This window comes from Phyllobates terribilis, unplaced genomic scaffold, assembly GCF_046119375.1.
Source record: "Phyllobates terribilis strain yellow unplaced genomic scaffold, ASM4611937v1 Scaffold_3737__1_contigs__length_71202, whole genome shotgun sequence".
Taxonomy (NCBI): Eukaryota; Metazoa; Chordata; class Amphibia; order Anura; family Dendrobatidae; genus Phyllobates; species Phyllobates terribilis.
The window spans coordinates 17,715-32,648 of NW_027366490.1; the positions used below are offsets into that span (position 1 = coordinate 17,715).

The window sequence follows — 14,934 nt, forward strand, 5'->3', positions numbered from 1 at the left end:
CCTAAATAACTACAGGTGGTGAGATAAGCTGCACAATATAATTGACCTTTCAGTATATTGTTGCACACACACCATCTATTTAGCAAATGCCCTTGTTATCAACAGCAGCCTTTTAAACTCACCCGAGCTAACAGGTATGTGCGCTGGTTACACTGCTGCGCTTAAAATTTCTTTTTTGGTTTGCTACAATGCCTTTTCTGAAACGTTGTCTCCTTCTGCTGGAACACTGACTTCTTTCATTTAATGCCTGCAGACTATAAAAGAGAACCCAACCCAAAAAGTTTGGTTGATTAGTCTGTGGCATTCTGTTAAACTGTTGCTTATGGCGGTCTCTGTGAGCTTCTCAGCGACATTCAGCCAGCCAGGTATCCTGCCTGCAGTAGATGGAATGTGGCAATGGAACGCTGGCTGCGCGTGTCATAATAGGCTCTGAGCCTTTATATACCTGTGCACAGCAGCAGCCACCTTCAGTCTGCTGCTGGACAGCCAGCAGCAGCAGCAGCAGCAGGAGAGGTATGTAATCAGGAGCCCTCCTGCTAAGGGTAGACAGCTGCTCGTTCCACCCCACCCCCCGCCTTAATTGGTTCTCCTCCCTTCCAACGGTGTTGAGGCGGGTGGGAACAGCAGGGGGTGAAGGTGCTGTGTTTAAAGAGGTGGAGTTATGCAGATCTAAAACGCGTGGATTGCAGCAGCAGCAAGCCGAAAAGTGCAGGCATGTAAGGGATCTAGAGGTTGACAACATGTCTTCTTAACGGGAGTCCAGGAGCTCATCTCCACAAATGGACTTTTTAGGATCCTTGGGTGGCTCCGTAGTTTGAAACCAATTCTGGTTATCGCTTCTCGGCCTTTTGGCTAAGATCAAGTGTAGTATCTGTTCTTATCAGTTTAATATCTGATACGTCCCCTATCTGGGGACCATATATTAAATGGATTTTTAGAACAGGGAGATGGAAAAAGAGCTTGCTCTGTCCACTCCACGCATTGACCTGGTATTGCAGTATCTCCAGGACCGGTGCACCCCTTCTTTAATGCAGTTTCTAAAATCAGAAAGAATTGAATTCAATGTTTTTTGTTCATTTTGCTTGTTTGTCGGATTTTGGGATGGACTCTTTGGCTCTGCTTTTCTTCTCCTCATTGGATTTTTCATGTTCAAAGTTGCAGAAGCCAGATTACAAGCTCATTTTGGTTCAACTTCAGCAACTGTGCATTGCATTGCCATGTAATGTGATGCAATGCTATCTTTCTAGCTCTCCCTTTCTACTTCCTTTTGGATAAACAGACATATTAGGCAAGCATTTTGGAGCTTTCACCTAAATAACTACAGGTGGTGAGATAAGCTGCACAATATAATTGACCTTTCAGTATATTGTTGCACACACACCATCTATTTAGCAAATGCCCTTGTTATCAACAGCAGCCTTTTAAACTCACCCGAGCTAACAGGTATGTGCGCTGGTTACACTGCTGCGCTTAAAATTTCTTTTTTGGTTTGCTACAATGCCTTTTCTGAAACGTTGTCTCCTTCTGCTGGAACACTGACTTCTTTCATTTAATGCCTGCAGACTATAAAAGAGAACCCAACCCAAAAAGTTTGGTTGATTAGTCTGTGGCATTCTGTTAAACTGTTGCTTATGGCGGTCTCTGTGAGCTTCTCAGCGACATTCAGCCAGCCAGGTATCCTGCCTGCAGTAGATGGAATGTGGCAATGGAACGCTGGCTGCGCGTGTCATAATAGGCTCTGAGCCTTTATATACCTGTGCACAGCAGCAGCCACCTTCAGTCTGCTGCTGGACAGCCAGCAGCAGCAGCAGCAGCAGGAGAGGTATGTAATCAGGAGCCCTCCTGCTAAGGGTAGACAGCTGCTCGTTCCACCCCACCCCCCGCCTTAATTGGTTCTCCTCCCTTCCAACGGTGTTGAGGCGGGTGGGAACAGCAGGGGGTGAAGGTGCTGTGTTTAAAGAGGTGGAGTTATGCAGATCTAAAACGCGTGGATTGCAGCAGCAGCAAGCCGAAAAGTGCAGGCATGTAAGGGATCTAGAGGTTGACAACATGTCTTCTTAACGGGAGTCCAGGAGCTCATCTCCACAAATGGACTTTTTAGGATCCTTGGGTGGCTCCGTAGTTTGAAACCAATTCTGGTTATCGCTTCTCGGCCTTTTGGCTAAGATCAAGTGTAGTATCTGTTCTTATCAGTTTAATATCTGATACGTCCCCTATCTGGGGACCATATATTAAATGGATTTTTAGAACAGGGAGATGGAAAAAGAGCTTGCTCTGTCCACTCCACGCATTGACCTGGTATTGCAGTATCTCCAGGACCGGTGCACCCCTTCTTTAATGCAGTTTCTAAAATCAGAAAGAATTGAATTCAATGTTTTTTGTTCATTTTGCTTGTTTGTCGGATTTTGGGATGGACTCTTTGGCTCTGCTTTTCTTCTCCTCATTGGATTTTTCATGTTCAAAGTTGCAGAAGCCAGATTACAAGCTCATTTTGGTTCAACTTCAGCAACTGTGCATTGCATTGCCATGTAATGTGATGCAATGCTATCTTTCTAGCTCTCCCTTTCTACTTCCTTTTGGATAAACAGACATATTAGGCAAGCATTTTGGAGCTTTCACCTAAATAACTACAGGTGGTGAGATAAGCTGCACAATATAATTGACCTTTCAGTATATTGTTGCACACACACCATCTATTTAGCAAATGCCCTTGTTATCAACAGCAGCCTTTTAAACTCACCCGAGCTAACAGGTATGTGCGCTGGTTACACTGCTGCGCTTAAAATTTCTTTTTTGGTTTGCTACAATGCCTTTTCTGAAACGTTGTCTCCTTCTGCTGGAACACTGACTTCTTTCATTTAATGCCTGCAGACTATAAAAGAGAACCCAACCCAAAAAGTTTGGTTGATTAGTCTGTGGCATTCTGTTAAACTGTTGCTTATGGCGGTCTCTGTGAGCTTCTCAGCGACATTCAGCCAGCCAGGTATCCTGCCTGCAGTAGATGGAATGTGGCAATGGAACGCTGGCTGCGCGTGTCATAATAGGCTCTGAGCCTTTATATACCTGTGCACAGCAGCAGCCACCTTCAGTCTGCTGCTGGACAGCCAGCAGCAGCAGCAGCAGCAGGAGAGGTATGTAATCAGGAGCCCTCCTGCTAAGGGTAGACAGCTGCTCGTTCCACCCCACCCCCCGCCTTAATTGGTTCTCCTCCCTTCCAACGGTGTTGAGGCGGGTGGGAACAGCAGGGGGTGAAGGTGCTGTGTTTAAAGAGGTGGAGTTATGCAGATCTAAAACGCGTGGATTGCAGCAGCAGCAAGCCGAAAAGTGCAGGCATGTAAGGGATCTAGAGGTTGACAACATGTCTTCTTAACGGGAGTCCAGGAGCTCATCTCCACAAATGGACTTTTTAGGATCCTTGGGTGGCTCCGTAGTTTGAAACCAATTCTGGTTATTCTGGTTATCGCTTCTCGGCCTTTTGGCTAAGATCAAGTGTAGTATCTGTTCTTATCAGTTTAATATCTGATACGTCCCCTATCTGGGGACCATATATTAAATGGATTTTTAGAACAGGGAGATGGAAAAAGAGCTTGCTCTGTCCACTCCACGCATTGACCTGGTATTGCAGTATCTCCAGGACCGGTGCACCCCTTCTTTAATGCAGTTTCTAAAATCAGAAAGAATTGAATTCAATGTTTTTTGTTCATTTTGCTTGTTTGTCGGATTTTGGGATGGACTCTTTGGCTCTGCTTTTCTTCTCCTCATTGGATTTTTCATGTTCAAAGTTGCAGAAGCCAGATTACAAGCTCATTTTGGTTCAACTTCAGCAACTGTGCATTGCATTGCCATGTAATGTGATGCAATGCTATCTTTCTAGCTCTCCCTTTCTACTTCCTTTTGGATAAACAGACATATTAGGCAAGCATTTTGGAGCTTTCACCTAAATAACTACAGGTGGTGAGATAAGCTGCACAATATAATTGACCTTTCAGTATATTGTTGCACACACACCATCTATTTAGCAAATGCCCTTGTTATCAACAGCAGCCTTTTAAACTCACCCGAGCTAACAGGTATGTGCGCTGGTTACACTGCTGCGCTTAAAATTTCTTTTTTGGTTTGCTACAATGCCTTTTCTGAAACGTTGTCTCCTTCTGCTGGAACACTGACTTCTTTCATTTAATGCCTGCAGACTATAAAAGAGAACCCAACCCAAAAAGTTTGGTTGATTAGTCTGTGGCATTCTGTTAAACTGTTGCTTATGGCGGTCTCTGTGAGCTTCTCAGCGACATTCAGCCAGCCAGGTATCCTGCCTGCAGTAGATGGAATGTGGCAATGGAACGCTGGCTGCGCGTGTCATAATAGGCTCTGAGCCTTTATATACCTGTGCACAGCAGCAGCCACCTTCAGTCTGCTGCTGGACAGCCAGCAGCAGCAGCAGCAGGAGAGGTATGTAATCAGGAGCCCTCCTGCTAAGGGTAGACAGCTGCTCGTTCCACCCCACCCCCCGCCTTAATTGGTTCTCCTCCCTTCCAACGGTGTTGAGGCGGGTGGGAACAGCAGGGGGTGAAGGTGCTGTGTTTAAAGAGGTGGAGTTATGCAGATCTAAAACGCGTGGATTGCAGCAGCAGCAAGCCGAAAAGTGCAGGCATGTAAGGGATCTAGAGGTTGACAACATGTCTTCTTAACGGGAGTCCAGGAGCTCATCTCCACAAATGGACTTTTTAGGATCCTTGGGTGGCTCCGTAGTTTGAAACCAATTCTGGTTATCGCTTCTCGGCCTTTTGGCTAAGATCAAGTGTAGTATCTGTTCTTATCAGTTTAATATCTGATACGTCCCCTATCTGGGGACCATATATTAAATGGATTTTTAGAACAGGGAGATGGAAAAAGAGCTTGCTCTGTCCACTCCACGCATTGACCTGGTATTGCAGTATCTCCAGGACCGGTGCACCCCTTCTTTAATGCAGTTTCTAAAATCAGAAAGAATTGAATTCAATGTTTTTTGTTCATTTTGCTTGTTTGTCGGATTTTGGGATGGACTCTTTGGCTCTGCTTTTCTTCTCCTCATTGGATTTTTCATGTTCAAAGTTGCAGAAGCCAGATTACAAGCTCATTTTGGTTCAACTTCAGCAACTGTGCATTGCATTGCCATGTAATGTGATGCAATGCTATCTTTCTAGCTCTCCCTTTCTACTTCCTTTTGGATAAACAGACATATTAGGCAAGCATTTTGGAGCTTTCACCTAAATAACTACAGGTGGTGAGATAAGCTGCACAATATAATTGACCTTTCAGTATATTGTTGCACACACACCATCTATTTAGCAAATGCCCTTGTTATCAACAGCAGCCTTTTAAACTCACCCGAGCTAACAGGTATGTGCGCTGGTTACACTGCTGCGCTTAAAATTTCTTTTTTGGTTTGCTACAATGCCTTTTCTGAAACGTTGTCTCCTTCTGCTGGAACACTGACTTCTTTCATTTAATGCCTGCAGACTATAAAAGAGAACCCAACCCAAAAAGTTTGGTTGATTAGTCTGTGGCATTCTGTTAAACTGTTGCTTATGGCGGTCTCTGTGAGCTTCTCAGCGACATTCAGCCAGCCAGGTATCCTGCCTGCAGTAGATGGAATGTGGCAATGGAACGCTGGCTGCGCGTGTCATAATAGGCTCTGAGCCTTTATATACCTGTGCACAGCAGCAGCCACCTTCAGTCTGCTGCTGGACAGCCAGCAGCAGCAGCAGCAGGAGAGGTATGTAATCAGGAGCCCTCCTGCTAAGGGTAGACAGCTGCTCGTTCCACCCCACCCCCCGCCTTAATTGGTTCTCCTCCCTTCCAACGGTGTTGAGGCGGGTGGGAACAGCAGGGGGTGAAGGTGCTGTGTTTAAAGAGGTGGAGTTATGCAGATCTAAAACGCGTGGATTGCAGCAGCAGCAAGCCGAAAAGTGCAGGCATGTAAGGGATCTAGAGGTTGACAACATGTCTTCTTAACGGGAGTCCAGGAGCTCATCTCCACAAATGGACTTTTTAGGATCCTTGGGTGGCTCCGTAGTTTGAAACCAATTCTGGTTATCGCTTCTCGGCCTTTTGGCTAAGATCAAGTGTAGTATCTGTTCTTATCAGTTTAATATCTGATACGTCCCCTATCTGGGGACCATATATTAAATGGATTTTTAGAACAGGGAGATGGAAAAAGAGCTTGCTCTGTCCACTCCACGCATTGACCTGGTATTGCAGTATCTCCAGGACCGGTGCACCCCTTCTTTAATGCAGTTTCTAAAATCAGAAAGAATTGAATTCAATGTTTTTTGTTCATTTTGCTTGTTTGTCGGATTTTGGGATGGACTCTTTGGCTCTGCTTTTCTTCTCCTCATTGGATTTTTCATGTTCAAAGTTGCAGAAGCCAGATTACAAGCTCATTTTGGTTCAACTTCAGCAACTGTGCATTGCATTGCCATGTAATGTGATGCAATGCTATCTTTCTAGCTCTCCCTTTCTACTTCCTTTTGGATAAACAGACATATTAGGCAAGCATTTTGGAGCTTTCACCTAAATAACTACAGGTGGTGAGATAAGCTGCACAATATAATTGACCTTTCAGTATATTGTTGCACACACACCATCTATTTAGCAAATGCCCTTGTTATCAACAGCAGCCTTTTAAACTCACCCGAGCTAACAGGTATGTGCGCTGGTTACACTGCTGCGCTTAAAATTTCTTTTTTGGTTTGCTACAATGCCTTTTCTGAAACGTTGTCTCCTTCTGCTGGAACACTGACTTCTTTCATTTAATGCCTGCAGACTATAAAAGAGAACCCAACCCAAAAAGTTTGGTTGATTAGTCTGTGGCATTCTGTTAAACTGTTGCTTATGGCGGTCTCTGTGAGCTTCTCAGCGACATTCAGCCAGCCAGGTATCCTGCCTGCAGTAGATGGAATGTGGCAATGGAACGCTGGCTGCGCGTGTCATAATAGGCTCTGAGCCTTTATATACCTGTGCACAGCAGCAGCCACCTTCAGTCTGCTGCTGGACAGCCAGCAGCAGCAGCAGCAGGAGAGGTATGTAATCAGGAGCCCTCCTGCTAAGGGTAGACAGCTGCTCGTTCCACCCCACCCCCCGCCTTAATTGGTTCTCCTCCCTTCCAACGGTGTTGAGGCGGGTGGGAACAGCAGGGGGTGAAGGTGCTGTGTTTAAAGAGGTGGAGTTATGCAGATCTAAAACGCGTGGATTGCAGCAGCAGCAAGCCGAAAAGTGCAGGCATGTAAGGGATCTAGAGGTTGACAACATGTCTTCTTAACGGGAGTCCAGGAGCTCATCTCCACAAATGGACTTTTTAGGATCCTTGGGTGGCTCCGTAGTTTGAAACCAATTCTGGTTATCGCTTCTCGGCCTTTTGGCTAAGATCAAGTGTAGTATCTGTTCTTATCAGTTTAATATCTGATACGTCCCCTATCTGGGGACCATATATTAAATGGATTTTTAGAACAGGGAGATGGAAAAAGAGCTTGCTCTGTCCACTCCACGCATTGACCTGGTATTGCAGTATCTCCAGGACCGGTGCACCCCTTCTTTAATGCAGTTTCTAAAATCAGAAAGAATTGAATTCAATGTTTTTTGTTCATTTTGCTTGTTTGTCGGATTTTGGGATGGACTCTTTGGCTCTGCTTTTCTTCTCCTCATTGGATTTTTCATGTTCAAAGTTGCAGAAGCCAGATTACAAGCTCATTTTGGTTCAACTTCAGCAACTGTGCATTGCATTGCCATGTAATGTGATGCAATGCTATCTTTCTAGCTCTCCCTTTCTACTTCCTTTTGGATAAACAGACATATTAGGCAAGCATTTTGGAGCTTTCACCTAAATAACTACAGGTGGTGAGATAAGCTGCACAATATAATTGACCTTTCAGTATATTGTTGCACACACACCATCTATTTAGCAAATGCCCTTGTTATCAACAGCAGCCTTTTAAACTCACCCGAGCTAACAGGTATGTGCGCTGGTTACACTGCTGCGCTTAAAATTTCTTTTTTGGTTTGCTACAATGCCTTTTCTGAAACGTTGTCTCCTTCTGCTGGAACACTGACTTCTTTCATTTAATGCCTGCAGACTATAAAAGAGAACCCAACCCAAAAAGTTTGGTTGATTAGTCTGTGGCATTCTGTTAAACTGTTGCTTATGGCGGTCTCTGTGAGCTTCTCAGCGACATTCAGCCAGCCAGGTATCCTGCCTGCAGTAGATGGAATGTGGCAATGGAACGCTGGCTGCGCGTGTCATAATAGGCTCTGAGCCTTTATATACCTGTGCACAGCAGCAGCCACCTTCAGTCTGCTGCTGGACAGCCAGCAGCAGCAGCAGCAGGAGAGGTATGTAATCAGGAGCCCTCCTGCTAAGGGTAGACAGCTGCTCGTTCCACCCCACCCCCCGCCTTAATTGGTTCTCCTCCCTTCCAACGGTGTTGAGGCGGGTGGGAACAGCAGGGGGTGAAGGTGCTGTGTTTAAAGAGGTGGAGTTATGCAGATCTAAAACGCGTGGATTGCAGCAGCAGCAAGCCGAAAAGTGCAGGCATGTAAGGGATCTAGAGGTTGACAACATGTCTTCTTAACGGGAGTCCAGGAGCTCATCTCCACAAATGGACTTTTTAGGATCCTTGGGTGGCTCCGTAGTTTGAAACCAATTCTGGTTATCGCTTCTCGGCCTTTTGGCTAAGATCAAGTGTAGTATCTGTTCTTATCAGTTTAATATCTGATACGTCCCCTATCTGGGGACCATATATTAAATGGATTTTTAGAACAGGGAGATGGAAAAAGAGCTTGCTCTGTCCACTCCACGCATTGACCTGGTATTGCAGTATCTCCAGGACCGGTGCACCCCTTCTTTAATGCAGTTTCTAAAATCAGAAAGAATTGAATTCAATGTTTTTTGTTCATTTTGCTTGTTTGTCGGATTTTGGGATGGACTCTTTGGCTCTGCTTTTCTTCTCCTCATTGGATTTTTCATGTTCAAAGTTGCAGAAGCCAGATTACAAGCTCATTTTGGTTCAACTTCAGCAACTGTGCATTGCATTGCCATGTAATGTGATGCAATGCTATCTTTCTAGCTCTCCCTTTCTACTTCCTTTTGGATAAACAGACATATTAGGCAAGCATTTTGGAGCTTTCACCTAAATAACTACAGGTGGTGAGATAAGCTGCACAATATAATTGACCTTTCAGTATATTGTTGCACACACACCATCTATTTAGCAAATGCCCTTGTTATCAACAGCAGCCTTTTAAACTCACCCGAGCTAACAGGTATGTGCGCTGGTTACACTGCTGCGCTTAAAATTTCTTTTTTGGTTTGCTACAATGCCTTTTCTGAAACGTTGTCTCCTTCTGCTGGAACACTGACTTCTTTCATTTAATGCCTGCAGACTATAAAAGAGAACCCAACCCAAAAAGTTTGGTTGATTAGTCTGTGGCATTCTGTTAAACTGTTGCTTATGGCGGTCTCTGTGAGCTTCTCAGCGACATTCAGCCAGCCAGGTATCCTGCCTGCAGTAGATGGAATGTGGCAATGGAACGCTGGCTGCGCGTGTCATAATAGGCTCTGAGCCTTTATATACCTGTGCACAGCAGCAGCCACCTTCAGTCTGCTGCTGGACAGCCAGCAGCAGCAGCAGCAGGAGAGGTATGTAATCAGGAGCCCTCCTGCTAAGGGTAGACAGCTGCTCGTTCCACCCCACCCCCCGCCTTAATTGGTTCTCCTCCCTTCCAACGGTGTTGAGGCGGGTGGGAACAGCAGGGGGTGAAGGTGCTGTGTTTAAAGAGGTGGAGTTATGCAGATCTAAAACGCGTGGATTGCAGCAGCAGCAAGCCGAAAAGTGCAGGCATGTAAGGGATCTAGAGGTTGACAACATGTCTTCTTAACGGGAGTCCAGGAGCTCATCTCCACAAATGGACTTTTTAGGATCCTTGGGTGGCTCCGTAGTTTGAAACCAATTCTGGTTATCGCTTCTCGGCCTTTTGGCTAAGATCAAGTGTAGTATCTGTTCTTATCAGTTTAATATCTGATACGTCCCCTATCTGGGGACCATATATTAAATGGATTTTTAGAACAGGGAGATGGAAAAAGAGCTTGCTCTGTCCACTCCACGCATTGACCTGGTATTGCAGTATCTCCAGGACCGGTGCACCCCTTCTTTAATGCAGTTTCTAAAATCAGAAAGAATTGAATTCAATGTTTTTTGTTCATTTTGCTTGTTTGTCGGATTTTGGGATGGACTCTTTGGCTCTGCTTTTCTTCTCCTCATTGGATTTTTCATGTTCAAAGTTGCAGAAGCCAGATTACAAGCTCATTTTGGTTCAACTTCAGCAACTGTGCATTGCATTGCCATGTAATGTGATGCAATGCTATCTTTCTAGCTCTCCCTTTCTACTTCCTTTTGGATAAACAGACATATTAGGCAAGCATTTTGGAGCTTTCACCTAAATAACTACAGGTGGTGAGATAAGCTGCACAATATAATTGACCTTTCAGTATATTGTTGCACACACACCATCTATTTAGCAAATGCCCTTGTTATCAACAGCAGCCTTTTAAACTCACCCGAGCTAACAGGTATGTGCGCTGGTTACACTGCTGCGCTTAAAATTTCTTTTTTGGTTTGCTACAATGCCTTTTCTGAAACGTTGTCTCCTTCTGCTGGAACACTGACTTCTTTCATTTAATGCCTGCAGACTATAAAAGAGAACCCAACCCAAAAAGTTTGGTTGATTAGTCTGTGGCATTCTGTTAAACTGTTGCTTATGGCGGTCTCTGTGAGCTTCTCAGCGACATTCAGCCAGCCAGGTATCCTGCCTGCAGTAGATGGAATGTGGCAATGGAACGCTGGCTGCGCGTGTCATAATAGGCTCTGAGCCTTTATATACCTGTGCACAGCAGCAGCCACCTTCAGTCTGCTGCTGGACAGCCAGCAGCAGCAGCAGCAGGAGAGGTATGTAATCAGGAGCCCTCCTGCTAAGGGTAGACAGCTGCTCGTTCCACCCCACCCCCCGCCTTAATTGGTTCTCCTCCCTTCCAACGGTGTTGAGGCGGGTGGGAACAGCAGGGGGTGAAGGTGCTGTGTTTAAAGAGGTGGAGTTATGCAGATCTAAAACGCGTGGATTGCAGCAGCAGCAAGCCGAAAAGTGCAGGCATGTAAGGGATCTAGAGGTTGACAACATGTCTTCTTAACGGGAGTCCAGGAGCTCATCTCCACAAATGGACTTTTTAGGATCCTTGGGTGGCTCCGTAGTTTGAAACCAATTCTGGTTATCGCTTCTCGGCCTTTTGGCTAAGATCAAGTGTAGTATCTGTTCTTATCAGTTTAATATCTGATACGTCCCCTATCTGGGGACCATATATTAAATGGATTTTTAGAACAGGGAGATGGAAAAAGAGCTTGCTCTGTCCACTCCACGCATTGACCTGGTATTGCAGTATCTCCAGGACCGGTGCACCCCTTCTTTAATGCAGTTTCTAAAATCAGAAAGAATTGAATTCAATGTTTTTTGTTCATTTTGCTTGTTTGTCGGATTTTGGGATGGACTCTTTGGCTCTGCTTTTCTTCTCCTCATTGGATTTTTCATGTTCAAAGTTGCAGAAGCCAGATTACAAGCTCATTTTGGTTCAACTTCAGCAACTGTGCATTGCATTGCCATGTAATGTGATGCAATGCTATCTTTCTAGCTCTCCCTTTCTACTTCCTTTTGGATAAACAGACATATTAGGCAAGCATTTTGGAGCTTTCACCTAAATAACTACAGGTGGTGAGATAAGCTGCACAATATAATTGACCTTTCAGTATATTGTTGCACACACACCATCTATTTAGCAAATGCCCTTGTTATCAACAGCAGCCTTTTAAACTCACCCGAGCTAACAGGTATGTGCGCTGGTTACACTGCTGCGCTTAAAATTTCTTTTTTGGTTTGCTACAATGCCTTTTCTGAAACGTTGTCTCCTTCTGCTGGAACACTGACTTCTTTCATTTAATGCCTGCAGACTATAAAAGAGAACCCAACCCAAAAAGTTTGGTTGATTAGTCTGTGGCATTCTGTTAAACTGTTGCTTATGGCGGTCTCTGTGAGCTTCTCAGCGACATTCAGCCAGCCAGGTATCCTGCCTGCAGTAGATGGAATGTGGCAATGGAACGCTGGCTGCGCGTGTCATAATAGGCTCTGAGCCTTTATATACCTGTGCACAGCAGCAGCCACCTTCAGTCTGCTGCTGGACAGCCAGCAGCAGCAGCAGCAGGAGAGGTATGTAATCAGGAGCCCTCCTGCTAAGGGTAGACAGCTGCTCGTTCCACCCCACCCCCCGCCTTAATTGGTTCTCCTCCCTTCCAACGGTGTTGAGGCGGGTGGGAACAGCAGGGGGTGAAGGTGCTGTGTTTAAAGAGGTGGAGTTATGCAGATCTAAAACGCGTGGATTGCAGCAGCAGCAAGCCGAAAAGTGCAGGCATGTAAGGGATCTAGAGGTTGACAACATGTCTTCTTAACGGGAGTCCAGGAGCTCATCTCCACAAATGGACTTTTTAGGATCCTTGGGTGGCTCCGTAGTTTGAAACCAATTCTGGTTATCGCTTCTCGGCCTTTTGGCTAAGATCAAGTGTAGTATCTGTTCTTATCAGTTTAATATCTGATACGTCCCCTATCTGGGGACCATATATTAAATGGATTTTTAGAACAGGGAGATGGAAAAAGAGCTTGCTCTGTCCACTCCACGCATTGACCTGGTATTGCAGTATCTCCAGGACCGGTGCACCCCTTCTTTAATGCAGTTTCTAAAATCAGAAAGAATTGAATTCAATGTTTTTTGTTCATTTTGCTTGTTTGTCGGATTTTGGGATGGACTCTTTGGCTCTGCTTTTCTTCTCCTCATTGGATTTTTCATGTTCAAAGTTGCAGAAGCCAGATTACAAGCTCATTTTGGTTCAACTTCAGCAACTGTGCATTGCATTGCCATGTAATGTGATGCAATGCTATCTTTCTAGCTCTCCCTTTCTACTTCCTTTTGGATAAACAGACATATTAGGCAAGCATTTTGGAGCTTTCACCTAAATAACTACAGGTGGTGAGATAAGCTGCACAATATAATTGACCTTTCAGTATATTGTTGCACACACACCATCTATTTAGCAAATGCCCTTGTTATCAACAGCAGCCTTTTAAACTCACCCGAGCTAACAGGTATGTGCGCTGGTTACACTGCTGCGCTTAAAATTTCTTTTTTGGTTTGCTACAATGCCTTTTCTGAAACGTTGTCTCCTTCTGCTGGAACACTGACTTCTTTCATTTAATGCCTGCAGACTATAAAAGAGAACCCAACCCAAAAAGTTTGGTTGATTAGTCTGTGGCATTCTGTTAAACTGTTGCTTATGGCGGTCTCTGTGAGCTTCTCAGCGACATTCAGCCAGCCAGGTATCCTGCCTGCAGTAGATGGAATGTGGCAATGGAACGCTGGCTGCGCGTGTCATAATAGGCTCTGAGCCTTTATATACCTGTGCACAGCAGCAGCCACCTTCAGTCTGCTGCTGGACAGCCAGCAGCAGCAGCAGCAGGAGAGGTATGTAATCAGGAGCCCTCCTGCTAAGGGTAGACAGCTGCTCGTTCCACCCCACCCCCCGCCTTAATTGGTTCTCCTCCCTTCCAACGGTGTTGAGGCGGGTGGGAACAGAAGGGGGTGAAGGTGCTGTGTTTAAAGAGGTGGAGTTATGCAGATCTAAAACGCGTGGATTGCAGCAGCAGCAAGCCGAAAAGTGCAGGCATGTAAGGGATCTAGAGGTTGACAACATGTCTTCTTAACGGGAGTCCAGGAGCTCATCTCCACAAATGGACTTTTTAGGATCCTTGGGTGGCTCCGTAGTTTGAAACCAATTCTGGTTATCGCTTCTCGGCCTTTTGGCTAAGATCAAGTGTAGTATCTGTTCTTATCAGTTTAATATCTGATACGTCCCCTATCTGGGGACCATATATTAAATGGATTTTTAGAACAGGGAGATGGAAAAAGAGCTTGCTCTGTCCACTCCACGCATTGACCTGGTATTGCAGTATCTCCAGGACCGGTGCACCCCTTCTTTAATGCAGTTTCTAAAATCAGAAAGAATTGAATTCAATGTTTTTTGTTCATTTTGCTTGTTTGTCGGATTTTGGGATGGACTCTTTGGCTCTGCTTTTCTTCTCCTCATTGGATTTTTCATGTTCAAAGTTGCAGAAGCCAGATTACAAGCTCATTTTGGTTCAACTTCAGCAACTGTGCATTGCATTGCCATGTAATGTGATGCAATGCTATCTTTCTAGCTCTCCCTTTCTACTTCCTTTTGGATAAACAGACATATTAGGCAAGCATTTTGGAGCTTTCACCTAAATAACTACAGGTGGTGAGATAAGCTGCACAATATAATTGACCTTTCAGTATATTGTTGCACACACACCATCTATTTAGCAAATGCCCTTGTTATCAACAGCAGCCTTTTAAACTCACCCGAGCTAACAGGTATGTGCGCTGGTTACACTGCTGCGCTTAAAATTTCTTTTTTGGTTTGCTACAATGCCTTTTCTGAAACGTTGTCTCCTTCTGCTGGAACACTGACTTCTTTCATTTAATGCCTGCAGACTATAAAAGAGAACCCAACCCAAAAAGTTTGGTTGATTAGTCTGTGGCATTCTGTTAAACTGTTGCTTATGGCGGTCTCTGTGAGCTTCTCAGCGACATTCAGCCAGCCAGGTATCCTGCCTGCAGTAGATGGAATGTGGCAATGGAACGCTGGCTGCGCGTGTCATAATAGGCTCTGAGCCTTTATATACCTGTGCACAGCAGCAGCCACCTTCAGTCTGCTGCTGGACAGCCAGCAGCAGCAGCAGGAGAGGTATGTAATCAGGAGCCCTCCTGCTAAGGGTAGACAGCTGCTC

The 14,934-nt window shown here is 45.1% G+C and overlaps 11 non-coding genes across 11 annotated transcripts; all 11 read left to right on the forward strand.

The window, feature by feature from the left end:
- The first annotated feature begins 832 nt into the window (after positions 1 to 832).
- LOC141248538 (U2 spliceosomal RNA) lies at positions 833 to 1,023 on the forward strand. Its single transcript, XR_012311730.1, has one exon. It is a non-coding gene; the product is annotated as a U2 spliceosomal RNA (small nuclear RNA).
- A 1,118-nt stretch (positions 1,024 to 2,141) lies between these two features.
- On the forward strand, positions 2,142 to 2,332 carry LOC141248539 (U2 spliceosomal RNA). The gene has a single exon (XR_012311731.1). It is a non-coding gene; the product is annotated as a U2 spliceosomal RNA (small nuclear RNA).
- A 1,127-nt stretch (positions 2,333 to 3,459) lies between these two features.
- LOC141248541 (U2 spliceosomal RNA) lies at positions 3,460 to 3,650 on the forward strand. Its single transcript, XR_012311733.1, has one exon. It is a non-coding gene; the product is annotated as a U2 spliceosomal RNA (small nuclear RNA).
- A 1,115-nt stretch (positions 3,651 to 4,765) lies between these two features.
- Positions 4,766 to 4,956, forward strand: LOC141248542 (U2 spliceosomal RNA). Its single transcript, XR_012311734.1, has one exon. It is a non-coding gene; the product is annotated as a U2 spliceosomal RNA (small nuclear RNA).
- Positions 4,957 to 6,071: 1,115 nt separating this feature from the next.
- Positions 6,072 to 6,262, forward strand: LOC141248544 (U2 spliceosomal RNA). Its single transcript, XR_012311735.1, has one exon. It is a non-coding gene; the product is annotated as a U2 spliceosomal RNA (small nuclear RNA).
- A 1,115-nt stretch (positions 6,263 to 7,377) lies between these two features.
- On the forward strand, positions 7,378 to 7,568 carry LOC141248545 (U2 spliceosomal RNA). Its single transcript, XR_012311736.1, has one exon. It is a non-coding gene; the product is annotated as a U2 spliceosomal RNA (small nuclear RNA).
- Positions 7,569 to 8,683: 1,115 nt separating this feature from the next.
- Positions 8,684 to 8,874, forward strand: LOC141248546 (U2 spliceosomal RNA). The gene has a single exon (XR_012311737.1). It is a non-coding gene; the product is annotated as a U2 spliceosomal RNA (small nuclear RNA).
- Positions 8,875 to 9,989: 1,115 nt separating this feature from the next.
- On the forward strand, positions 9,990 to 10,180 carry LOC141248547 (U2 spliceosomal RNA). The gene has a single exon (XR_012311738.1). It is a non-coding gene; the product is annotated as a U2 spliceosomal RNA (small nuclear RNA).
- A 1,115-nt stretch (positions 10,181 to 11,295) lies between these two features.
- Positions 11,296 to 11,486, forward strand: LOC141248548 (U2 spliceosomal RNA). The gene has a single exon (XR_012311739.1). It is a non-coding gene; the product is annotated as a U2 spliceosomal RNA (small nuclear RNA).
- Positions 11,487 to 12,601: 1,115 nt separating this feature from the next.
- LOC141248549 (U2 spliceosomal RNA) lies at positions 12,602 to 12,792 on the forward strand. The gene has a single exon (XR_012311740.1). It is a non-coding gene; the product is annotated as a U2 spliceosomal RNA (small nuclear RNA).
- A 1,115-nt stretch (positions 12,793 to 13,907) lies between these two features.
- LOC141248550 (U2 spliceosomal RNA) lies at positions 13,908 to 14,098 on the forward strand. Its single transcript, XR_012311741.1, has one exon. It is a non-coding gene; the product is annotated as a U2 spliceosomal RNA (small nuclear RNA).
- The last annotated feature ends 836 nt before the right edge of the window (positions 14,099 to 14,934 follow it).